We start from the raw sequence: 17,883 nt of genomic DNA on the forward strand, positions 1-17,883 counted from the left end.
AGTGTACGGCGGCGACCGTATGAAGAGGACGCTCCGCGCCGGATGTCTTGAAGGATGGACCCGCTCCGCGAAGCCGGGATGAAGATAGAAGATGCCGCCTGGCTGAAGATAGAAGACGCCGCCTGGATGGATGAAGACCTCGACGCCTGGATGAAGACTTCTCGCTGCCTGGATGTCCGGACTTCAGAAACTGTAAGTGGATTGTTAGGGGTTAGTGTTAGGTTTTAACTTTTTTGGGGTGTTTTTTTTTAGATTAGGGTTTGGGCTTTTTAAAATATCTAAATGCCCTTTTAAGGGCAATGCAAAAGAGCTAAATGCTTAGGTTTCTGTTAGAGTTAGGTTTTTTATTTTGGGGGGGTTGATTGGGTGGTGGGTTTTACTGTTGCGGGGGTCTTTGTATTTTTTCTCAGGTATAGAGTTGATTTCTTTAGGGCAATGCCCTACAAAAGGCCCTTCTAATGTTTTTTTAATTTCACTGGTAAGTTTTTATTTATTTTAAGATAGGGATATTGTAATTTTAATATAAAGTTAGGGGGTTGTTAGGTTTAGGGGTTAATAGTTTAATTTCGTTTTTTGTGATGTGGGGGGTTGGCGGTTTAGGGGTTAATAGGTTTATTTAGTGGCGGTGATGTGGGAGGCCAGAGGTTTATGGGTTAATAACTTTATTTAGTGGCAGCGATGTCGGGGAGCAGCGGAATAGGGGTTAATATCTTTATTATAGTGTCAGCGATGTTGGGATGCAGGGGAATAGGGGTTAATAACGTTATTATAGTGGCGGTGATGTCGGGTAGCGGCGGAATAGGGGTTAATAACTTGTATTAGTGGTGTCAATGTCGGGAGCGAGATATTAGGGGTTAATAACTTTATTTCGGTGTTGGTGATGTCGAGGGCAGCAGATTAGAGGTGTTTAGACATAGGGTTTATGTCAGGGTGTTAGGTTTTAATTTAACTTTTTTTCCCCCCATAGACATCAATGGGGTTTCATTACGGCGATCGCCATTCTGCGCTTCAGGTGTTAGTTTTTTTTCTTACACTCTCTACCCATTGATGTCTTTGGGGAAAGCGTGCACGAGCATGTCAAAGCAGCTCTTGGATTCCATCAATTAGGCTCTCATCTGGAATTCTTCCCAGACAACTGCGGTGCAATGAGTGATGAGCACAGTGAGTGGTTTCACCAAGACATTTTGGCAATGGAACGAAGATATCAGGGTAGGTGGAACAAGTCTATGCTTGTTGACTACTGTTGAACAGTGACAAGAGATACACCAGAAGAGGAGTAGAAAATGTGACAAGCAAAGAGAAAGTGTTCTTGTGATTAGGCCATTCAGAAAGTACTTTCAATTGCTGTATGTCTTTTCATTTTGTGTTGTTATTTGCAATTGATTTACTGAAAACAACTTTCATTTATGTTGTATCAAGAAAATATCAGATTGCTGTAATATTGCTTTTCACTATATTACGGAAGCACAAGTAGTGTATCTCAAAAACTAGAGATAATAAAAATATTCAGAAGTAATATCCATATTTCAAGACCCAAAAATAGTAAAGTATGACTAATTTTAGTAATAAAACAAATTAAAAATATTTCTTTATTGAACAACTAGTCCTAAAGTCAGTTTACACGGCCATTTTTTTGCAGTACAGTGGCCCCACCCCTTGCTCTCTCTCTCCCCCTCTCTTTTGTGCTCTCTCCCCCTCTCTTCTGTGCTCTCTCCCCCTCTCTTTTGCACTCTCTCTCATGCCACCTCTCTTTTTGCTCTCTCTCCCCCTCTCTTTTGCTCTCTCTCTCCCCGTCTCTTTTACTCTCTCTCTCCTCTCTTTTACGCTCTCTCCCCTCTCTTTTGCTCTCTCTCTCCCCCCTCTTTTTTGCGCCCTCTCTCCCCCTCCCTTTTGCTTTCTCCCCCCCCTCTCTTTTTCTCTCTCTCCCCCTCTCTTTTACGCTCTCTCCCCCTCTCTTTTGCGCTCTCTCTCTCCCCCCTCTCTTTTGCACTCTCTCTCTCCCCCTCTCTTTTGTGCGCTCTCTCTCCCCCCTCTTTTGCGTTCTCTCTCCCCTCTCTTATTTTGCTCTCTCTCCCCCCTCTCTTTTGCTCTCTCTCTTTTCCCCTCTCTTTTGCTCTCTCTATTCCCCTCTATTTTGCTCTCTCTCTTCCCCCTCTTATTTTCTCTCTCCCCCTCTCTTTTGCTCTCTCTCTCCCCCTCTCTTTTTCGCTCTCTTCCCTCTATTTTGCTCTTTCCCCTCAGTTTTGCTCTTTCCCCTCTATTTTTGTTCTCTCTCCCCCTGTCTTCTGCTCTTCCCCTCTCTTTAGCTCTTTCCTATCTCTTTTTGTCTCTCCCCCTCTCTTTCTATTACTCTCCCCTCTCTCTCATGCCGACCGCGCCCGACAACACCCCCCACCACCCACGACCACACCCCCAACCATGCCCAGTCACAACTACACGCTCCCGCCTGCCACGGCCACTTTTGCCCCACCACAGCAAACAGCATGTCAGGTAAGGCCAGGTGTGTTTGTCCTCATGCTGTCTCTACTGTGCATGACAAACACACTTGGCCTTTTATATTATAGGATGTAGTTTCACAACTTGTCATTGGTCACTCATAGCATTGCACACAATTTGATCATCAAGTAATAGCTTCAGTTATTAATTTCTATCAGCTAGATTACGAGTCTTGTAGGTATAGGTGTATCGCACACCTTTTTGGCCGTCACGCAACGTCAGTACTGCACTTTTAAAAAAGTGCTTTTTCAATGGGACTCCTATAGCGCCGCAATTACGAGTTTGCCTGGTAGGCCAAAAAGTGAGCGGTACACCCTATACTGACAAGATCCGTACCACCATCTAAAGTCAGTAGTTATGAGTTTTACGTTACAAAGCTGCACCATAATAACATAGTAACATAGTAACATAGTAGATAAGGTTGAAAAAAGACTGAAGTCCATCGAGTTCAATCTATACAAATCTAAAATACTTACAAAAAGCTCCAGTTAAGCTTAAATAACCCCATTAAAATGTGACCCATTTAATACTAGCAATCATATCCATGAATTTTGTTTATATACAGAAATTTATCCAGACTGTTTTTAAATGTATCTATGGTATTGGCATTCACTACCTCCTTTGGTAATGAGTTCCACAATGTTATTGCTCTTACAGTGAAAAAACGTTTCCGTTGCAGGAGATTAAATCTCCTTTCCTCCAACCTTAAATTATGACCTCTTGTCAGAACCAATTTTCTTGGAATAAAAAGAGCTTCTGCCATCTCTGTATATGGGCCTTGAATATATTTATATAAAGTAATCATGTCACCTCTCAAGCGCCTTTTTTCTAAAGAGAACAGACCCAGTTTGGCTAGCCTCTCCTCATAGGTTAATTTCTCCAATCCCCTTATTAGCTTTGTGGCCCTTCTCTGAACTTTTTCTAGTTCTGCAATATCTTTTTTAGCAATCAGTCCCCAGAACTGCACTCCAAACTCAAGGTGAGGTCTTACCAGGGCTTTATATAATGACAGAATTATGCTTTCCTCCCTTGAATCAATGCCTCTTTTAATACATGCTAGTATCTTATTAGCCTTTGAAGCCGCTGCTCTGCATTGTGCACTCATCTTTAGCTTGTTATCTATTACTACTCCCAAATCCCTTTCCTCCTGTGTTTGGCTAAGTCTTGTCCCATTTAAAAAATACATAGCCTGCTTATTTTTACTTCCAAAATGTAGAACCTTACATTTTTCCGTATTAAATCTCATTTTCCATTCACTTGCCCATAGTTCTAATTTTAGCAAATCCCTTTGCAAAGAGAGTTCATCCTGCTCTGACCTAATGACCTTACTTAACTTAGTATCATCTGCAAAAATAGAGATGTCGCTATTTAATCCTTGCTCCAAGTCATTTATAAAAATATTAAAAAGAACGGGGCCCAGTACTGATCCCTGGGGGATACTCATAACTAAAGTGTTAAACAGTACACTAACACCCATAAACTACCTATTAACCAATAAGATGAGGCCCTCCCGCATCGCAAACACTAAAATAAAATTATTAACCCCTAATCTGCCGCTCTTGACATCGGCGCCACTAAAAAAAATTATTAACACCTATTCCACCATTCCCCGACATCGTCACCACTATAATAAACCTATTAACCCCAAAACCGCCACCCTCCCACAACGCAAACACTATTTAAAGATTATTAACCCCTAACCTGCCGTCCGCCCACACACCGCCGCTATAATAAACCTATTAACCACTAAACCGCAAGCCCCCCACAACGAAATATACTAAAATAAAATATTAACCCCTAAACCTCTGACCTCCCACAACTCTACATAAATATATTAACCCCTAATCCTAACCCTAACGTAACCCTAACCCTAAGTTTAACCCTAACCCTAGCATAACCCTAAGCCTAACACCCCCTAACTTAAATATAAAATAATTAAAATAAATCTAAATAAACCTTTCAATTATTAACTAAATAATTCCTATTTAAAACTAAATACCAACTTACCTGTAAAAAAAACCTAAGCTAGCTACAATATAACTAATAGTTAAATTGTATCTATCTTAGGTTTTATTTTTAATTCACAAGTAAGTTTGTATTTATTTTAACTAGGTAGACTAGTTAGTAAATAGTTATTAACTATTTACTAGCTACCTAGTTAAAATAAATACAGTTACCTGTAAAATAAAACCTAAGCTACCTTACACTAAAAACTAACATTACAATAAAATAAAATAAATTAAAATATTAAAATACAATTTTCTAACAAAAAAATAAACACTAAATTACAAAAAATAAAAAACGAAATTATCAAAAATAAAAACGAATTACTCCTAATAGCCCTATCAAAATAAAAAAGCCCCCCCAAAATAAAAAAAACCCTAGCCTACACTAAACTGCCAATGGCCCTTAAAAGGTCTTTTGCGGGGTATTGCCCCAAAGAAATCAGCTCTTTTACCTCAAATAAAAAATACAAACACCCCCCAACAGTAAAACCCACCACCCACCCAACCAAACCCTCCAAATAAAAACCTATCTAAATAAACCTAAGTTAAACATTGTCCTGAAAAGGGCATTTGGATGGGAATTGCCCTTAAAAGGGCACCCAAAAAACCCTTAAAAAAACCTAACACTAACCCCCGACGATCCACTTATCGAAGTCTGGACATCCATCCTCATCCACAAAGTGAAGTCCTCAATTAAGCGTCAAGACGTCTTCATCCAGACGGCATCTTATATCTTCATCCATCCGGCGCGGAGCGGGTCAATCTTCAAGACATCAGGCGCGGAGCATCCTCTTCTTATGGTTGTCGCTGTAAACTGAAGGTTCCCTTTAAGTGACGTCATCCAAGATGGCGCCCCTTACATTAGTATTGGCTGAAATATTTCTATCAGCCAATAGGAATTAAAGAGTCTGATTGGAGCAGCCAATAGAATGAGAACTCAATCCTATTGGCTGATTGGATCAGCCAATATGATGAAAGCAAAATCCTATTGGCTGATTGCAACAGCCAATAGGATTTTTTCCCCTTTAATTCCTATTGGCTGATAGAAATCTATCAGCCAATAGGAATGTAAGGAACGCCATCTTGGATGATGTCACTTAAAGGGAACCTTCAGTTTACAGCGACGACCATAAGAAGAAGATGCTCCTCACCGGATGTCTTGAAGATTGACTTGCTCCACGCCGGATGGATGAAGATAGAAGATGCCGTCTGGATGAAGCCTTCTTGCCACTTGGATGAGTGATTCGCCGGCTGGATGAAGAACGAAGAGGTCTCCTGGATGAATACTTCTTGCTGCTTGGATGAGGACTTCGCCGGCTGGATAAGGATGGATGTCCGGACTTCGATAACTGTAAGTGGATCGTCGGGGGTTAGTGTTAGATTTTTTTAAGGGTTTTTTGGGTGGGTTTTTTTTTCTAGGTTAGGGTTTTGGGCAGTGTAAAAGAGCTAAATGTCCTTTTAAGGGCAATACCCATCCAAATGCCCTTTTCAGGGAAATGTTTAGCTTTGGTTTATTTAGATAGGTTTTTACTTCGAGGGTTTGGTTGGGTGGGTGGTGGGTCTTTACTGTTGGGGGTGTTTGTATTTTTTTATTACAGGTAAAAGAGCTGATTTCTTTGGGGCAATGCCCTACAAAAGGCCCTTTAAAGGGCCATTGGCAGTTTAGTGTAGGCTAGAGGTTTTTTTATTTTGGGGCAGCTTTTTTATTTTGATAGGGCTATTAGGTTAGGACTAATTCGTTTTTATTTTTGATAATTTCGTTTTTTATTTTATGTAATTTAGTGTTTATTTTCTTTGTAAATTACAAAATTGTATTTTAATAATAACATTGTAATGTTATTTTTTAGTGTAAGGTAGCTTAGGTTTTATTTTACGGGTAACTTTGTATTTATTTTAACTATATAGCTAGTAAATAGTTAATAACTATTTACTAACTAGTCTACCTAGTTAAAATAAATACAAACTTACATGTGAAATAAAAATAAAACCTAAGATTGCTACAATATAACTATTAGTTATGTTGTAGCTAGCTTAGGTTTATTTTTTACAGGTAAGTATGTATTTAGTTTAAAATAGGAATTATTTAGTTAATAATTGTAAGGTTTATTTAGATTTATTTTAAGTTAGGGGGTGTTAGGGTTAGGGTTAGGGTTAGACTTAATCTTAGGGTTACGTTAGGGTTAGGTTTAGGGATTAATAACTTTAGTATAGTGGCGGTGCATTGGGTGCGGCAGATTAGGGGTTAATAACTGTTATGTAGGTGGCGGCGATGTTAGGGGCAGTAGATTAGGGGTTAATAACTGTATGTAGGTGGGGGCAATATTGGAGGCAGGAGATTAGGGGTTAATAACTGTATGTAGGTGGCGGTGATGTTAGTGGCAGCAGATTATGGGTTAATAACTGTATGTAGGTGGCGGCGATATCGGGGGAGGCAGATTAGGGGTTAATAACTGTAATGTAAGTGGCGGCAATGTTAGGTACAGCAGAATAGGGGTGTTTAGACTTTGGGTTTATGTTAGGGTGTTACGTTTAAACGTAACTTTTTCGTTTCCCCATAGACATCAATAGGGCTGCGTTACGGAGCTTTTGTTTCCTCAATAGCAGGTGTTAGGCTTTTTTGTGCCGGCTCTCCAGCATTGATGTCTATGGGGAAATCGTGCATGAGCACATCAAAGCAGCGCTTGATTTCGGTGCGGCATGGAGCTCAACGCAACCATATCACCCGCACAAACCTGCTTTTTTTAAAACTTGTAAAAATGTTGCGGTCGTTTATTTCCCTATAGCGCTCAAAACTCTATTTTAGCTGTATGGGAGAGCTACTATAACATAATTGTCACATTATCTGATGCATGTAGCTATTACTTGCTGCTCCCAAAATTCTTGCATTCTTAACTCTTGTGCAGTGTTTCATAAACAATGTCAAACACAGCATTCACCAGCTTCTAGGCATCCTCAAACTTAATGTGTAGTATCAAAATAAATGCTATGCTCCACTGAGTTAAACACTTAACATTAAAATAAATGTAACAGCAACTTCACATCACTACAATTAATCTTAACCAGGACCACTCCCCATTGCAAATACAATTTAACCATGATTTTGCTCTACTGTAATAAAGCCTGTGATCATGTTGACCAATAAGGACAGTGATGTTAGTGAGCAAGGCCAACTGAATAGGAATCATTATATGATTAGGAAATTAAGAGTACCTTGTTTTTATATATAGGAGGAAATTAAGAGTACCTTGTTTTTATATATAGGAGGAAACCATAAAAAGGAGCAGATTATGACAAGGATGAAGAAGTGGGACCTCTTGTTGGATGCCTGGAAGAGTCTGAAGAGCTCAAGTTAACATCTTCTTTTGTTCAGTTAGTGTTTTTTCCTAGAATGGTATTTTTTGCATATTTAGGGTATATTTAGGGGTTTAGGGTTATATTTTTGGGGAGTTGTAAATCAGAGATTGTGTGTAAGGTTTTCATTTTAGGAGATTGCAATGGGAGGCATATATGAAGAAACTCAGATTTTAGAGAGATATCTTGTTCTAGGGCATTGTGTTGGGAGAGGATATTAATGAATGAGATAATTTAGTGAGGGGAGATTGTGCCATTTAAGTTTATAAAGGTAATCATATAGAGGGGGGAAGCTGTAACCATGGGTGACCACAAGGGGGGGGGCAACTGCTATCCCCCCTTCTATATATAGCACACTACAATCATTACATTGCTTAAATGTAATCTACAGATCAGTATTAGTGAGGACATCAAGAAAGGAGTCCAAGTCAGCAATTTGGTTACTGTTGGTAGGGTTTTATTAGGGGGCAGGATCACAGTTTAATTTGGCACTTCAGGAAGGGTTAATTGGTGAGAATTATGGTTAGGGCTAATCAAGGTAGGGTTAAAGTAATATAAAGCAGATAGCTCTGAAATATAGGGAGTGTTGGTATAAAGAATGGAGTGAAAACTTCTTTTGGCCATTGGTTGTAGCAAGCAGCCATAAACAGACCGTAAACATCATTATTTAGTTACATGGCACTCTCTAAATCATATTGTAAACAACATAATCAAGTTGCTAAAATGGAACCATTACAAAATAAATCTGCTGTACTAGATGATTTCTATTTTAGTGGCTTAAGGGAACAAGTTAATAGTTGTTTTGTTCATATAGCAACTTAAATTAAATAAACTACAAAACACATCTTGGTAAGATTAAAGGAAATGTTTTGAGCCATACATAAGGCATAAAATACAAACACCTAGATTTAGAATTCTGCGTTAGCCGTCAAAAGCAGCGTTAAGGGGTCCTAACGCTGCTTTTTACCGCCCGCTGGTATTTAGAGTCAGCCAGGAAAGGGTCTACTGCTCACTTCCCTACCGCTACTCCAGGCTACCGCAGATCCCCTTACGCCAATTGCGTATCCTATCTTTTCAATGGGATCTGCCTAACGCCGGTATTTGGAGTCTTGGGAGAACTGAGCGGTAGACCCTCTACCAACAAGACTCCTAACGACAAAAAAGTCAGAGCTAACGCCGGAATATAAAGCTCTTAACTACTGTGCTCTAAAGTACACTAACACCCACAAACTACCTATGCACCCCTAAACCGAGGCCCCCCACATCGCCGCCACTCTAATAAAACTTTTTAACCCCTAATCTGCCAACCGGACACCGCCCCCACCTACATCATCCCTATGAACCCCTAATCTGCTGCCCCTAACATCGCCGACCCCTACATTATATTTATTAACCCCTAATTTTCCCCCCCACAACGTCGCCGCTACCTAACTACACTTATTAACCCCTAATCTCCCGACCGGACCTAGCTGCCACTATAATAAATGTATTAACCCCTAAACCGCTGCACTCCCCTGCCTCGCAAACACTAGAATAAATAGTATTAACCCCTAATCTGCCCTCCCTAACATCGCCGCCACCAACCTACAATTATTAACCCCTAATCTCCCATCCGCACCATCGCCGCTACTATAATAAAGTTATTAACCCCTAAACCTAAGTCTAATCCTAACCCTAACACCCCCTAACATAAATATAATTTAAATTAAAACGAAATAATATTCCTATAATGAAATAAATTATTCCTATTTAAAACTAAATACTTACCTATCAAATAAACCCTAATATAGCTACAATATAATTAATAGTTACATTGTAGCTATTTAAGGATTTATATTTATTTTACAGGCAACTTTGTATTTTTTTAACTAGGTACAATAGCTATTAAATAGTTAATAACTATTTAATAGCTACCTAGTTAAAATAAGTACAAAATTACCTGTAAAATTAATCCTAACCTAAGTTACAATTAAACCTAACACTACACTATCATTAAATTAATTAAATAAATTACCTACAATTACCTAAAATAAAATACAATAAAATAAACTATTCTATAATACAACCCCCCCCCCACTAAATTACAAAAAATAAAAAAGAATTATAAGTAGTTTAAACTAATTACACCTAATCTAAGCCCCCTAATAAAATAAAAAAGCCCCCCAAAATAAAAAATTCCCTACCCTATTCTAAAATACAATAGTAATCAGCTCTTTTACCAGCCCTTAAAAGGGCTTTTTGCGGGGCCTTGCCCCAAAGTAATCAGCTCTTTTACCTGAAAATAAAATACAATACCCCCCCAACATTACAACCCACCACCCACATACCCCTACTCTAACCCACCCAAACCCCCCTTAAAAAAACCTATCGCTAACCCCTGAAGCTCATCCTACCTTGAGTCGTCTTCACTCAGCCGAGCCGAATTCTTCATCCAAGGTGCGCAGAGGAGGGCCTTGATCCGGTAGAAGTCTTCATCCAAGCGGGGCAAGAAGAGGTCCTCCATCCGGTAGAACTGTTCATCCAGGCGGCGTCTTCAATCTTCATCCATCTGGAGCGGAGCCATCTTCAAAGGAGCCGACGTGGAGCCATCCTCTTCTACCGACGGACTAACGACGAATGAAGGTTCCTTTAAGGGACATCATCCAAGATGGCGTCTCTTCAATTCTGATTGGCTGATAGAATTCTATCAGCCAATCAGAATTAAGGTAGAAAAAAATCTGATTGGCTGATGCAATCAGCCAATCAGATTGAAGTTCAATCCGATTGGCTGATCCAATCAGCCAATCGTATTGAACTCGCATTCTATTGGCTGTTCCGATCAGCCAATAGAATGAGAGTTCAATACAATTGCCTGATTGGATCAGCCAATCGGATTGAACTTCAATCTGATTGGCTGATAGCATCAGCCAATCAGATTTTTTCGACCTTAATTCCGATTTGCTGATAGAATTCTATCAGCCAATCGGAATTGAAGGGACGCCATCTTGGATGATGTCCCTTAAAGGAACCTTCATTCGTCGTTAGTCCGTCGGTAGAAGAGAATGGCTCCGCGTCGGCTCCTTTGAAGATGGCTCCCCTCCGGATGGATGAAGATTGAAGACTCCGCCTGGATGAACACTTCTACCGGATGGAGGACCTCTTCTTGCCCCGCTTGGATGAAGACTTCTACCGGATCAAGGACCTCCTCTGCGCACCTTGGATGAAGAATTTGGCTTGGCTGAGTGAAGACGACTCAAGGTAGGATGATCTTCAGGGGGTTAGCAATAGGTTTTTTTAAGGGGGGTTTGGGTGGGTTAGAGTAGGGGCATGTGGGTGGTGGGTTGTAATGTTGGGGGGGTATTGTATTTTATTTTCAGGTAAAAGAGCTGATTACTTTGGGGCAAGGCAAAAAGCCCTTTTAAGGGCTGGTAAAAGAGCTGATAACTTTTGTATTTTAGAATAGGGTAGGGAATTTTTTATTTTGGGGGGCTTTTTTATTTTATTAGGGGGCTTAGATTAGGTGTAATTAGTTTAAACTGCTTGTAATTCTTTTTTATTTTTTGTAATTTAGTGTTTGTTTTTTTTGTATTATAGAATAGTTTATTTTATTGTATTTTATTTTAGGTAATTGTAGGTAATTTATTTAATTAATTTAATGATAGTGTAGTGTTAGGTTTAATTGTAACTTAGGTTAGGATTTATTTTACAGGTAATTTTGTACTTATTTTAACTAGGTAGCTATTAAATAGTTATTAACTATTTAATAGCTATTGTACCTAGTTAAAATAAATACAAAGTTGCCTGTAAAATAAATATAAATCCTAAAATAGCTACTATGTAACTATTAGTTATATTGTAGCTATATTAGGGTTTATTTGATAGGTAAGTATTTAGTTTTAAATAGGATTAATTTATTTAATTATAGGAATATTATTTTGTTTAATGTAAGTTATATTTATGTTAGGGGGTGTTAGGGTTAGGGTTAGACTTAGGTTTAGGGGTTAATAACTTTATTATAGTGGCGGCGATGGTGCGGATGGGAGAATAGGGGTTAATAATTGTAGGTAGGTGGCGGCGATGTTAGGGAGGGCAGATTAGGGGTTAATACTATTTATTCTAGTGTTTGCGAGGTGGGAGTGCGGCGGTTTAGGGGTTAATACATTTATTATAGTGGCGGCGAGGTCCGGTCGGCAGATTAGGGGTTAATAAGTGTAGTTAGGTAGCAGCGACATTGGGGGGGGCAGATTAAGGGTTAATAAATACAATGTAGGGGTCGGCAATGTTAGGGGCAGCAGATTAGGGGTTCATAGGGATAATGTAGGTAGCAGCGGTGTCCGGAGCGGCAGATTAGGGGTTAATAATATAATGCAGGTGTCAGCGATAGCGGGGGCGGCAGATTAGGGGTTAATAAGTGTAAGGTTAGGGGTGTTTAGACTCGGTGTTCATGTTAGGGTGTTAGGTGCAGACTTAGAGAGTGTTTCCCCATAGGAAACAATGGGGCTGCGTTAGGAGCTGAACGCTGCTTTTTTGCAGGTGTTAGGTTTTTTTCAGCCCAAAATGCCCAATTGTTTCCTATGAGTATATCGAGCACGAGCACGTTTTAGCTGCTTACCGCTACCATAAGCAACGCTGGTATTTAGGGTTGAAGTGGAGCTAAGTTAGGCTCAATGCACCCTTTTTTGAGCCTAACGCAGCCCCTCAGACAACTCTAAATACCAGCGTTGTTGGAAGGGTGCGTTGGCAAAAAAAGCAGCATTAGCTACGCGGGTTTTTACCGACAAAACTCTAAATCTAGCGGAAAGTAACTTGGTAATTGATACATTTAGTTTATTTGCTACCACAAGAGCATAAAAATGATGTATGGGCATTGACCATTTAAAGGACCAGTCAACACAGTAGATTTGTATAATCAACAAGTGCAAGATAAAAAGACAATAGCACTTAGTCTGAACTTAAAATGAGTAGATTTTTTTTCTGACAATTTTAAAAGTTATGTCTTTTACCACTCCCCCTGTACCATGTGACAGCCATCAGCCAATCACAAATGCATACACGTTCCATGTGACAGCCATCAGCCATTCACAAATGCATACACACTTATTCTTGCACATGCTCAGTAGGAGCTGGTGATTCAAAAAGTTTAAATATAAAAAGACTGTGCATATTTAGTTAATGGAAGTAAATTGGAAAGTTGTTTAAAATGGCATGCTCTATCTGAATAATGAAAGTTTAATTTTGATTGAGTGTCCCTTTAAGGATACTTTTTATTTAAGCAGTAATGTGAAATCAACTCCGATAAAAGATTCCGTATAGAAATATATTCCCTAATCATTTCATTAGTTCACGGCCTGCATTATATTGTGCAAATGTTGGGGGGGTGTATATGTTTCTAGAGGTTTGAGAGCATTAGATATTAGTGACTACTGTCTTTTATAACATATTTATATAATGGAAAAAAAATATTATCTAAAAAAAAACAAAAAAACAGAACCAGCAAAAAACAACAGCTGTTTAAAGCAAAACAATTATTATAATAATCTGCATTATACCATAAAAATGCACATGAAACATTCTATATACTGTATCAACAAAACTCCTATAGTTTTAATGGAAGTTTTTTAAATTACTTTATTACACCGAGATTACAAGTTGTGCACTAAACCGGGTGTGTAAATAACGCAAAAAAAAAAAATAGCGGTACGCACTCTCCATGGCGCTGCCATTACAAGTTACTGAAAACCTTCTTTTGTGCAGTATGGTGTGATAAGCTTTATACCGCACAAAATATAAGGCCTGACTTGACGTGCTTGTGCGCGTTTTCCCCCATAGACATCAATGGAGAGAAAATGTTAGAAAAAAACTAACACCTGCGATCGCGGAATGGCGATCACCATAAGGCAATCCCCATTGATGGGGAAAAGAAAGTTACATTAAAACCTAGCACCCTAATATAAACCCCTAGTATAAATACTAGTAATCCGCTGCCCCCGACATTGCTGACACTAAATAAAGCAATTAACCCCTAAACTGCCACCCCCCACATCACTAACATCTATATAAACCTATTAACCCCTAAACCGCCAGACCCCCACATTGCTACTACTTTAATAAACCTGTTAACCCCTAAACTGCCGCCCCCCCCACATCGCTACTACAATAAAAAACCTAATAACCCCTAAACTGCTGGCCCCCCACATCGCTACTGCTATTATAAACCTATTAACCCCTAAAATGCCGGCCCCCCACATCGCTACTACTATAATAAACCTATTAACCCCTAAACAGCCATACCCCACAACGCAATAAACCTAATTAAACTATTAACCCCTAAACCACCATCCCCCCCACACAGCAAATATCTAATCACTAAGTCCCCTAACGTAACACCCTTAAATTAACCCCAATTACATAAAATAAAAAAATACTAAGTTAAAATTAAAAAAATCCTAACATTAATTTTAAAAAAACTAAGATTAAATTAAAAAAATTAGAAAAAATAAAAAAGTCTAAAATTACAGAAAAAAATAAACTAAATTATCAAAAATAAAAAAATTAAACCTAATCTAATTCACCTATAACAATCAAAAAGGGCCCCCAAAATAAAAAAACACCTCCTAATCTAACACTAAGATATCAATAGCCCTTAAAAAGGCCTTTTGTACGACATTGCCCTAAAGCGATCAGCTCTTCTAACAAAATAAAGTACAAGTTTCCCTCTAAAAGTAAACCCCCCCAACCCACACAACCCCCTAAATTAAAAAAAACCTAACACTAAAAAAACCTAAGCTACCCATTGCCCCTAAAGGGGCATTTGTATGGGCATTGCCCTTAAAAGGGCAATCAGCTCTTTTGCAGCCTATTAAATTAAAAAAATCCCTAATCTAAAAAAAAAAGCCTAAGTCTAAACCCCAAATAGGTACTCACCGTTCCTGAAGGCAGGCGGAGAAGGTCTTCTTCCAGGCAGTGAAGGTCTTCTTCCAGGAGGCGACATCTTCATCCATAATGGGGGACCTCTTTTATCTTCATCCAGGGCGAAGGCAGCACAGAGCGGAGGTAGCCACGGAGCAAGAATGCTGGCTGTGGAGCAATCCAGAGTGGAGGATCCTCTTCATGCGATCGATGCCGCACACTTAAGCTTGAATGCAAGGTACCCATTTTATATTTGGGGTAGCTTGCATTCCTATTGGCTGAAAAATTAAAATCAGCCAATAGGATGAGAGGTACTGAAATCCTATTGACTGTTCAAACAACCTAACATAAACCCCTAGTCTAAATACCCCTAATCCGCCGCCCCCGACATCACAACACTAAATAAAGTGACTAACCCCTAAACCACCATATGCCGACAACACAAATAACTAATTTAATGACCCAGCCGGTATTTTACCGACACGGACGGTATTTTTAAGGTTCATGTCAATGTAGAAAATAAAGAATAAATATTGAAAGAAAATCCCTGTCAACGTGAAACTTCTTCTGAATGTGATGAATAAAAGTTATAAACAAATAAGCATTTAAAAAAAATCAGTCCTATAAGCTTTAGTTTTTGAGTTATGCTGTTTAATTATTTATGCAAATGTATGTTAATTAGCATGGCGGTTATTTTCTTCCAAGAAAGGTGAAAACCCTACACTAAGCCCCCTAACCTAACACCCCCTACATTACATAAAATAAAAAAACACTAAATTAAAATTAAAATAAAAAATCCTAACATTAATTTAAAAAAAACAAACACTGAGATTAACCCCTTAATGACCGGACCATTTTTCAATTTTCTTTCCCTTAAGGGCCAGGGCTATTTTTACATTTTTGCGGTGTTTGTGTTTAGCTGTAATTTTCCTCTTACTCATTTACTGTACCCACACATATTATATACCGTTTTTCTCGCCATTAAATGGACTTTCTAAATATACCATTATTTTCATAATATCTTATAATTTACTATAAAAAAATTATAAATATTAGGAAAAAATGGAAAAAAAACACACTTTTTCTAACTTTGACCCCCAAAATCTGTTACACATCTACAACTACCAAAAAACACCCATGCTAAATAGTTTCTAAATTTTGTCCTGAGTTTAGAAATACCCAATGTTTACATGTTCTTTGCTTTTTTTGCAAGTTATAGGGCAATAAATACAAGTAGCACTTCGCTATTTCCAAACCACTTTTTTTTAAATTAGCGCTAGTTACATTAGAACACTAATATCTGTCAGGAATCCCTGAATATCCCTTGACATGTATATATTTTTATTTAGAAGACAACTCAAAGTATTGATCTAGGCCCATTTTGGTATATTTCATGCCACCATTTAACCGCCAAATGCAATCAAATTAAAAAAAAAATGTTTACTTTTTCACACATTTTGTCACAAACTTTAGGTTTCCCACTGAAATTATTTACAAACAGCTTGTGCAATTATGGCACAAATGGTTGTAAATGTTTCTCTGGGATCCCCTTTGTTCAGAAATAGCAGACTTATATGGCTTTGGGGTTTCTTTTTGGTAATTAGAAGGCCGCTAAATGCCGCTGCGCACCACACAGTTTTATGCCCAGCAGTGAAGAGGTTAATTAGGGAGCATGTAGGGAGTTTGTAGGGTTAATTTTAGCTTTAGTGTAGTGTAGTAAACAACCCCAAGTATTGATCTAGGCCCATTTTGGTATATTTCATGCCACCATTTCACCGCCAAATGTGAGCAAATAAAAAAAAACTTTACATTTTCACAATTTTAGGTTTCTCACTGAAATTATTTACAAACAGCTTGTGCAATTATGGCACAAATTGTTGTAAAAGCTTCTCTGGGATCCCCTTTAATCAGAAATAGCAGACATATATGGCTTTGGCGTTGCTTTTGGTAATTAGAAGGCCGCTAAATGCTGCTGTGCACCGCACATGAATTATGCCCAGCTCAATCTGATTGGCTGATTGGATCAGCCAATCGCATTGAACTTGAATCTGATTGGCTGATTCAATCAGCCAATCAGATTTTTCCTACCTTAATTCCGATTGGCTGATAGAATCCTATCAGCCAATCGGAATTGAAGGGACGCCATCTTGGATGACGTCCCTTAAAGGAGCCTTCATTCGTCGGTAGTCCGTCGGTAAAGAAGGATGTTCCTCGTCGGCGGGATGAAGATTCAAGACCCGGCTTGGAAGATGACATCGCCCGGATAGAAGACTTCTTCAGCGCCTCTTGGAAGATGACATCGCCCGGATGGAAGACTTTTTCAGCGCCGCTTGGAGGATCACTTCTGCCGGTCCGGGTCTCCTCTTCAGTTCCATCGGTGGCTCGGCTGAGTGAAGACGACTAAAGGTAGGATGATCTTCAGGGGATTAGCAATAGGTTTTTTTAAGGGGGGTTTGGGTGGGTTAGAGTAGGGGCATGTGGGTGGTGGGTTGTAATGTTGGGGGGGTATTGTATTTTATTTTCAGGTAAAAGAGCTGATTACTTTGGGGCAAGGCAAAAAGCCCTTTTAAGGGCTGGTAAAAGAGCTGATAACTTTTGTATTTTAGAATAGGGTAGGGAATTTTTTATTTTGGGGGGCTTTTTTATTTTATTAGGGGGCTTAGATTAGGTGTAATTAGTTTAAACTGCTTGTAATTCTTTTTTATTTTTTGTAATTTAGTGTTTGTTTTTTTTGTATTATAGAATAGTTTATTTTATTGTATTTTATTTTAGGTAATTGTAGGTAATTTATTTAATTAATTTAATGATAGTGTAGTGTTAGGTTTAATTGTAACTTAGGTTAGGATTTATTTTACAGGTAATTTTGTACTTATTTTAACTAGGTAGCTATTAAATAGTTATTAACTATTTAATAGCTATTGTACCTAGTTAAAATAAATACAAAGTTGCCTGTAAAATAAATATAAATCCTAAAATAGCTACTATGTAACTATTAGTTATATTGTAGCTATATTAGGGTTTATTTGATAGGTAAGTATTTAGTTTTAAATAGGATTAATTTATTTAATTATAGGAATATTATTTTGTTTAATTTAAGTTATATTTATGTTAGGGGGTGTTAGGGTTAGGGTTAGACTTAGGT

The sequence above is a fragment of the Bombina bombina genome, chromosome 4 (assembly GCF_027579735.1).
Source record: "Bombina bombina isolate aBomBom1 chromosome 4, aBomBom1.pri, whole genome shotgun sequence".
NCBI classification, from domain to species: Eukaryota; Metazoa; Chordata; class Amphibia; order Anura; family Bombinatoridae; genus Bombina; species Bombina bombina.